We start from the raw sequence: 9,622 nt of genomic DNA, 5'->3' as shown, positions 1-9,622 counted from the left end.
GGCGTACAGTTAGAGCACGTGGTTTCTCATTTCAACCTCGTGTGTTTATGTCATGAGCTGCTCTCGTCCAGAAGCTCCATCAGCTGCATGTTTGGTGGCTCGTCTTCAGCTGTGTGTTTGTGGTCAGTTTAGCTTCGTGGAGGACAACCAGCAGCTGGACGGAGTCCAAGCACTGATTTAGAGTGAAGGTTAGCTGTTAAACTGCGTTCAAGGTTTGTTTGCTGATATATTTGACACCGGAGTTTATCGAGGCTGCTGAAACACCGTGAATCCACCTTCTCTGTACAGTCCTACAAACTGACAAACATCACAGCGTCATCCAATCAGGAGACGTGCTGCCTCAAGGCCCTGATACACCTCAGAATGTCTCAGGAGGACCACGGTGAACGCGGTTGGTTTTACGACACCGGGTGGACAAGGCAGTGGACGAGGCGGTGGACGTGTTCACACATGTGCAGTAGAGCCGGCCAGATGCACCAATACCGATACTCGTCCTTATCAGAATCATCCTGAAGAGATTCTTATTACGAAAAGTTTTTATCTTGTTCTCTGTTGAATATTTTGGGGCCCTTGCGGCCGGTTAGTGTTTTCCTCTGGCTGATTAGCCAATCAGGTTTGATGCTCACAGCATCACCAGAAGTCGCCAGCTCACTTTTTGGCAAATGCTAACTGGCAGCAACAAGCAGATATATGAGCCCTGGATTGTGTGCATGAGACATAAAATAGAAAATGAAATCTAAATAAAAAGTCCACAGACGGAAAGTCTTCTGTGTCCAAGCTGCAGGAGCATCGGGGTTCAGGTTCTGGTTTAGTTTGAACAGCATCAGACCTGGTCCACTCTCCTCTCGTTCAAACAAAGAATAAAAGCACAAGTCAACTGTTTCCTCCAGGAAAAAGGAGACCGGTTCAGTCCAAGTGGATTCTCAGGATGAGACTCGCACCTCGTTCCTCATGTACGCCCCCCCTCCACCTCCCTCCACCCCCCCACATCGAGCTGTCCTAACCACGGCAACTGGAAAGCATGCATAGCTAACGCCCGCGGGATTGTGTGGAGGCTTTTGTCTGGCCTGCAGGCTCGGTGAGAGGACTCGATAGCCGGGACTTCTTTGGCATCACACCCGATCCGCTATCCATTTTTCTTTTTCTTTTTTTTTCGGGATGCAAAAGGGTCCGTTGTGCGAAGCTGACATGCATAATATGAAATGTATTCCAGGCCGGGCCAGTTAAAATTCATTCTAAACTGTTTACCCGGGCAAAACAAAGGGCAGCGGTCACGCCTGTTATCGGCTGATTTATTGGAGAGATGGAGAAAGAAAGAATTGGCAGGCACGCAGCGGTGATAGTTTGGTGAGAGGGCGAGAGGAGATGGGTGGAGGGGGGTGGAGGGGGTGGAGGGGCGGAATAGATGCACTTAAAAATCACTTCTTTCACCGTTACTCCTTCGGCCCTCGTTGGTCGTACAAAAGGATGAAAAAGTCCTGGCACTCAGCGCTCCTTTCACTCAACACAGCTCATCATTGTGTTTGGAAAATGAGCCAATTTCCATAAGCGATTGGGAGGACAATGTCTTAAACAAGCGTGCACGCAGCGTGACAATGAGAGGAAACAAAAGACTGTCCCGGGTTGTCTCGGTGTGGGCGCTCCTCATGTTACAGTACAGAAGCTTTGATGTTCAGAAACTAAACTTCATGTTGGTTTTTCTCTCGGGCCAAAAATCCCAAACAGTCACTCACTGAAATCTGCACTTCAACAGAACCTCAAGGTGCAAATCCACGAAAACCAGAGGAGATCTCAGACTTTAATGCATTAACTGTGCATGAAAGTGTTTCTGCTGTTTGGAGCCAGTTAAGCACGTCGAAAGAAAGAGAAATAAATTCTCATTGTCGATCAGGTCCCACACAGTTTGACTGCAGATGTTTTCAGGGAGGAAGACTCTGATACCGCTACCGATAAGAGCTGAAATAAACCGACAGCGTAAGAGACACGAAACCGAACAATGCAGAGCTCTAGAAAAGTAAAGGGGGGGCAAACAAAACCACGAGAACACTAAAGGAAAGGACTTAAAACTTAAACTTAAAATCTCTAACTCTCCTGGAGGTCACAGGGCCCAAAGCTACGACCTTCTGATGTTTTCTAAAATTTCTCCTCGATGATGTTGGGACTGGAGGAACACAGGCTTACAGGATGGTCTCTGTGGACCCACATGAGTGTTATCAGGTGGTTTATGTTACACCACGACCCTCTGCTGTTCTGTTTTATGATGTGACCACTCTGTCGTTGAGGTTTCAGGTTTAGGATTCAGGAGGAAAACAACTCGCGATGGAACCGTGGTAGTCGTGGTCAAAAGAAACGCACGCTGACGGTCTGAGGAAACAGAAAGCGAACGGCGGCCTCCTGCGTTGAGGTCTCAGGTTTTGTTGCCTCATCCGTCCACGCTGACCTCGTGTCCTGGATTTTATAGCACGCCAGAGCCGCAGTTGAACGAAATCGTGTCATTTCGGGATATTTGCTGAAACTGATGCTGTCGGTTTTCCTGGAAGGACCCAAAGCCTTCTTCCAGGCTTTCACTGGACTCTGGCCGTCACCGTACTGGACTCGACAGATCCAGAGCGCGCAGGCGGGGGACGGCAGCGGCTGCCGACCCGCTGCCGAGAAGGACCTGCAGCTGCGGGCCGGCGAGCTGCAGCACACGACGGGACCGCTTCCCAGACTCCTCACAGGGGACAGTGTGTCCGGGTGGAGAGTGTTGGCAGATGCAGAACGAGGCGGCGCCGCTCTCCCACATCCTCCTCGAGGCCGTGATGTCAGAGGGACGCGAGGAGGAGGACGGCGAGGCTATCTGAGGACACTAACGAGCTCCACTCAGCTCGTGCTTTGAGGGGATGAAGAGCGACAATGAGGAGCAACATGGGAACCAGAGTGCATCTGGGCTTCATGTGTTCTCACACACACACACACACACACACACACACACACACACACACACACACACACACCATGCATTCACTCAGGCTTGACACTCCCTCATGGCACATTCATTAATGCACACACACATGCATACCATACACTCCAGTACTCCCTCCTTCTCTTGGGCATACAAAACACACAAACACACACACAAACACACACACACACAAAATTGGAAGTGCGAGCTTTGTGGGGAGGATGTCACGGGCCCCCCGCTGTGCTTCACACTGCACTTCAGTGATGCTGTGAGATGGGACATCGCATGACTGGGAGCACAATAATGTGTGTGTGCATGCATGTATCTGTGTAAGGGTGTGTGTGTGTGTGTGTGTTAGAGGTCTTTCTTTTAATGTACTCCTACACACACACACACACACACACTCTCACGTCATTGGAGTGGCCCCCTGCTGTGTTCCTATCAGCATCAGCAGTGAATCGGCGCGCTCAAGCAGCAGTAAAGCCCCCGAAATCTCACTCCGCTGACCCCGTGCGGACAATAAACTGCATCTAATTACTGGCGCATGCACTCCCAGCACTCCCGGCGCGGCGCTCCCTGGCACTGGCCGCGGACGTTCACAAAAAGCAACGGGAGCGCAGGCCAGCTCCTCTCGGAGATATAACGTTTTTTGACAGCTTAAGCCTTTTCGGGTGATTCGCCGCACAGCTCACAAAAGGCAGCGCTCGAGTCGCGCGGCCTCCGCCAGGGAAAACAAATTTCACGAAGCCTCGCCAAGTGCAACATGTTGGCCCGTCCTCAGCGGCCGTCAGAGGGGGTGTGACACGTCGGCCTCTGCTGCCACGATTGGAGGCTTTAAGGAGTTTTGTCTCATTTCAGTCAGTGATAAAAATGCAGCAGGGTGACAGGAAGCAGTCTGAGGCGCGAAGAAACACGAGTCAGACACATTTTCTCTGGAAAAAATGAAGGAAAATGGGAAAATGAGTGTTTTAACGCTTTAAAGATCCACTTCCTGCTTCCCCATTGGCTGACTGTTATTACTGCAGTTTGCCTGTGTTTGTAAATTATCCTGCACGTCCTGAATGAATGTCTCCCATCTCTTCCATCCGTCCCACAGGACCTAAACGCAGCATTCGCGCTCAGAACGCACACACATCGCAGAAGAAAACACGGTGGAATCTGATCTTTGACAGGTATCGTCACGGCGATGTGTTCAATGCGTCGGCCATGTTTTCCTTCTTTCCTCGCTCCACCCAGACACGTCGGTGTAGGCTGGATTCCTTTATGCTCCTTCCTACCTCGACCGAGGGCCTCGCCGGCTGACAGCGAGCTTTTATTAATGACAGGTCCCCCACCCTGCTTTGAATAGGTGGGCCGAGACAAACAATAGCTGTTGTTGGGGACGTTGGAGGAGCAGCGCCGGCTTTTGAAAAGGCCCCGGCGCGCTGACAGGTGCTGCAGGAAAAAAACGAGCGGGGCGTCGGTGCCTCGGCGGCCTCGCAGGTGTGGAGACGTCAGGGATGACAGAACACCTGCGACGTCCTTCCCTTCACGCTGATGATTTCGCTGTATCGCTTTTCATACGCGGCCGTGATAAAAGATACAGGGGGGTGGCGACGGGGTGAGGCGGCGACCGCGCTCCGCTGACAGCACCGCCACGCTCCACCTGTCCGCTTATAATAACATAACACCACCATCAATACGACTCCACGATGAAGGATGACACGTCGATATTTTCCAGTTATCCTTCTGTTTTATAAAACTGTTTTAACTTGAACGCACCACAACTCTGAGCTCAGACCTTTGATGAAATAATATCTGGAACTAAGATTTCGTCTTTTTCAATAATCTCATCTCTTATTAGTTTTCCAACGCTTTGTAAGAACTCTTCCATTTGTCAAGACAAACGGTGAAACGGTTAACTCTGATCACAGCACACGATGGGCTCATGGAAGAGGAGTTTTACAGTCCCCAGCTTTCACTCAGAGGTGTGAAACAAGCAGCCTTGTAACGCATCAATCAATCAGGATCAATCATACTCATGATCAGGTTTCACAAACACCCATCGGCTCACGATCGGGTCAAACTCATCAAGCTGAAAGCAGCAGTTCATCACAGACTTGTGTATTAAAGCAGTGGACCCCCCAACCTTTTCTGTACCATGGCCCAGTTTAATGTCTGACAGTATTTTCTAAAGGTCTAAAGGTGTAGCAGATAAAAACAAAATAAAATGATAAGATCGGCATTAAAAACTGTGGTATTTTCTCTTTAATAATAATAATAACAATAATAATGAACGTAAATCCACTTCCCACTAGTGGGCCGTGGCCCACAGGTTGGGGATCAATGTATTAAAGGGAGTCTGTGAATCCAGCAGGGACAGAAAAACACAGGTGAGCTAACTTTAAAACAGAATCCGACTTCATCCAGGTGAGAAACTTCTCCCTGCAGAGTCATCGATCTACATTTACTCATGTTTCCAGCTTGGATTCCAGATTGGGATTATCATCGTTAAATTAGATCAATAAGGCGACCTGAAGCTGCGTTCGTGTTGGTGGGAAACATCTTTCAAGTCTTTTTGGGGGGAAACGCTGAGAAACGACGAGTGAGAATGACGAACAAGAAGCAGCGCGCAGCGTGGGTGGCTGATAATGAAATAATTGGCTGAAGGAGGAGGGAAGGACGCGGGGGAGGGATTTATCTCCACGCACCCAACACCCGAGCACAATTAGTCCATTAAGCCAGAGATGACGACCAAATAATAATCATGCGCCTTTGTTTCGCTGAACCTTTTTAGTAAATATGCATGAAGTGACCTGGAAAAACGCACAATGACAACTTTTGCCTCGTAAGTCGGCAGCGGGAACAAAGCCGGCATTCACCGACGGAGATGTCGTCATCGGGCTGAGTGATCATCAACAACCTGCCGTGTTTTGTCCTTCATCACTGCTCATTAGGCACACACACACACACGCACACACACACACACCATTCAGATGGTTCTCAGGCAGCGTGTACAATAAGGAGGCCGGAGCATTTAATCACTGGAGGCTTTTTAAAGTTAATTAGTGTTGATTCAAACGTTCCTGGAGAAACAATCTCTGCTGTTTATGACTCAGTGTTTCTACAACAGAAACGAGTCGTTAGGGACTTTTACGGCACGCCGTCCTTCAGAAAGCGCCGCTGACAGCGACACTGTATGAGCGAAGTCATGTGGAAACCCAGAGTGCTCGATGGAGAGAAATGTTAATGTTACAGCAGATGAGGTTGTTCCTCCAGCTTCCTGTTTGTCCTTTTTCTGCTGCACTGGAGCTGTGAGCCAGACCTGGTCACCCGACATCAGTGGAGGGGTGGAGGCTGACGATGCAGCAGATTTAAAATACTCCATTCAGTGTTTCACGTCCGTGACGAAAGGAACTGGGCATGAGGGGGTTAACAAACGACTAAAAAATACATCTGAACGGGTAAACGTCTTCGACAGACGCCCACAGGGCCCATCCGCCGGCGTTCTGGAGCTTTCCGTTGGATCGCACCTTCAGCTGGTTCAGTTTTCGCAGAATCGCAGGTGTTCAAAGTCCCATTTCTCTGAGCTCTGTCGGGACTTCTCGTGCATGTCGATCCTGAGAGCTCGCTCTCGGTGTTGGAAACAGTAGCTGTGAAAACAGCCTCAGCAGTTTGTGGCTGTCGTGGAGCTTCTGATCGTGATCTCAGATCTCTGACAGATTCAATCTGACTGGCTTCATCATGTGTTGGGGAGATTTTCTTTGGGAGGGGTTTCCATCGAGGTAGCCTCATTAGCAGAGAGGAAACACTACATGAAGTGTAACGCAGCGCCTCTGGTACAGAACAATGGCAACAAACAAACACCAAAATGATGTGCACATTGGCCTGAGAGCAGAAGTGAATTATGGGAAACTGGGCAGACAAAGTCAAATTCCACCGAGCCGGGAGTTCGAATTATCATAATTGGAGGCCACGGCAGTGGGGGAGAATTTGGCAGCCGGGCCAAAATGTGATATTATGAACCCCGAGCGCACAAACAATAGACGCGATGTGTGATTATGCGTGACTCTCCTCTGAGCCGAGCGGCGAGCCAGGAGGAGAAGTGGAAGAGTCCAGATCCGGCATCAGTTTCCTTTTCTTTGTTGTCAATTTTCTTTTTGAGGCAATGAGAAAAGACAGACGGGTTTCGACGCCCCCCCCCTTTCTTAACGATGGAGGGTCTTTCCAAACCGCTGTGTTTGATCTGCCCTCTACGGTTACGGAGGATGAACTGAAGAGTGATTGCAAATTTGTCATCAGCGTCTGCTTCTTTGTTGTCCCTTTTCTGGACGTGTTTTTCACCCCAAAAATGTACACCGCCGAGCCCCCCCCGACCACAAAACCAAACCGGGAAGGTCAGGAAGTGAACACACGATGGTGGGACGCGAGTGACCAAAACACATCTCGTCTTGTGTTTTTTTGAGGGCAGGATCACACGAACACATGTTCAAGCTGGGAGGAAACCGGGGGATTTGAGGAACCATCTGTTAACCAAAGCCTTTGGGAAGCACACTAAGATGATCTTCGGATATTGTTCTCCCCAGGTGGGAATGGCAGGGGCTCCGCGGGGCCCCTCGGGTCCGAGCAGAAAAGGGAGGGAAACGGGGAGCTTAAGGAGCGCCGGCTCACTGATGCCATAATCTCATTTTCATTCATAACGCTCGGGCATTTCTTGTTGGAGAGAAAAGGAAAAAGCGGGCAGAGCTGGACTTGCGTAACGTCTCCGCTCGGGGGAGGCCAGAGCGGGTCAGACGGTTCGAGCCGGCTTTGAAATTAACTCCACAAGCACAAAAAAAGGGATTAGCTAAATTTTTTAAGCATTGCACACGACCCAACAGGAGATCGCTCCAGGTCAGGAAAGAGAAAAGAGGAGGACGGAGGGAGGCAGGAAGGAGGCCGACGAGAAAGTCCAATCGTCCGTTAAAAAGCTCACAGGTCGACATCACCTGCGGGGAGGTGCAGCGCGGTTCAGCTCAGGTGGAGGCCTCTGAGAGCTTAAGCGGCTCTAATGCTCTTCAAGAACTTTAAGTGATTCGCGCTCCGCTGTGAGATCATGAAGTGAGAGCAGTTGGCAGCCGAGACTTTACTCCACAGAGGAGCCCCGAGCTGAGCGCCGTTTGGCACTTCCAGGTGGGTCTGTTCACGGTGTGTCACCGCCTTGGGGCTATTAGCCGCGATGCTTCCAACAACAGACTCTACCTGGGGCCACACCTGAGCTGGAGAGCACAGCCTGAAAACTGCTGAAGCGCGTCTGCATCTTTGGTCTTAGACCGGACAGACAGACGGACTGAATAAAACTAAATTGTGGTGGATTTATTGATGTGATTCTACCCCTGCTTCCAAACCCAGCGCAGGAGGAAGTCACATTAAAGACCCACAGGGAGCCTGTGAGTGCTTTGGACTGTCCAGACCTACAATTTGGACAGTCCCAGAGAAATTTCCCAAGAGCATGAGAGCTTGTCTTCCAATAACTTCCACCGTGTTGATTATTTCAAGACGAAAAGCGAAACCCAAACGTCCAGCCTCTGGACTTACGGACTAAGCCCTGCAGACGTCTGTTCGACGTTCTCTGAGCCTGCACTTGAATCTGAGTCCCGAGCGGGCTCTTAAAGTTTGAGGAGAGTCCGCTTGAGGCGCCTCAAGGATGCGATGAATCGTGGGTTTGGACAGCTCTTGGCACTCGTGGACTTCCCCGGGAATACGCCCGTGAACACGACCAGAAAATCTTCCGCGAAGCTACCACAAATTTCCCTCTGCCTGTCAAATCAAATCAGTTTGAACATTTAGCAGCTGAAGGGACAGAATATTGGACTGACACTCATCAGGCGGACACAAACACGACTGCGGAAGCAGGCGGCCGTTTTTATTACACGCTCGCCATAATGATAACGATATGTCCCAATCCATTCAGTCCATGCTGGTCTTCGTGCAGCTTCGGGGACGTGAGGTCGTCTGAGGTGTCTCCACTTCGGCCGTTTGGACGTTTCAGCAACTTCAGTTTAGTTTAAACATGAACCTTGAGACACGTCCTGAGCTGCTGTTGCTGTCACAGTCCTGAACTGACCCTCAAAAGAAGAATAACAAAGACGTCGAGCTGTCGAAAGGAAGCAAAGACGGAGGCCTCAGAAGTCAGAGTTTACACTTTACATGTCCATTCAGAGGAAGACAACGACTTCATGAGCAGATCAGACCAGATTCACCTGGATTCAGATCTGACTGTGGTCACCCTGCAGAAAATCAGACCTGCATCCGGTTCGGATCTGAAAGTGGACTGAGCAGATCAGATTCTATGTGACAGTATATGATCAGTCGCTGCTCGTCTCTCTGCAGGGACAGAAGACTGCGGGCGGACACTTTGGGAATCAAACCGTCCACCTCCAGATTACGGGACGGTGTCTGCTGTCCAAACATGGCCGTGCGTTGGTTAAAGATCTCCTAAAAAGCGGCTTGTCCGCTGTTAGGAGCATTACGGATTAGTTACAGTCTGCAGGCTGCAATAATTACCACAACAAACAAGAGACCTCTAAGCCGGCTACTTTTCTGCTCCGCGTCCAGACCTTTCCAACCTGTAATTAGGATTTTACTCATTTCCTCCTCCTCCTCCTCCTCCCGCCTCCCTTTTCTGCTCAAAGTCACTTCCTGATTCTCCCCAACCTT

Source organism: Chelmon rostratus, chromosome 24, assembly GCF_017976325.1.
Source record: "Chelmon rostratus isolate fCheRos1 chromosome 24, fCheRos1.pri, whole genome shotgun sequence".
In the NCBI taxonomy this organism is placed as follows: Eukaryota; Metazoa; Chordata; class Actinopteri; order Chaetodontiformes; family Chaetodontidae; genus Chelmon; species Chelmon rostratus.
This window is presented reverse-complemented; position numbering follows the sequence as displayed.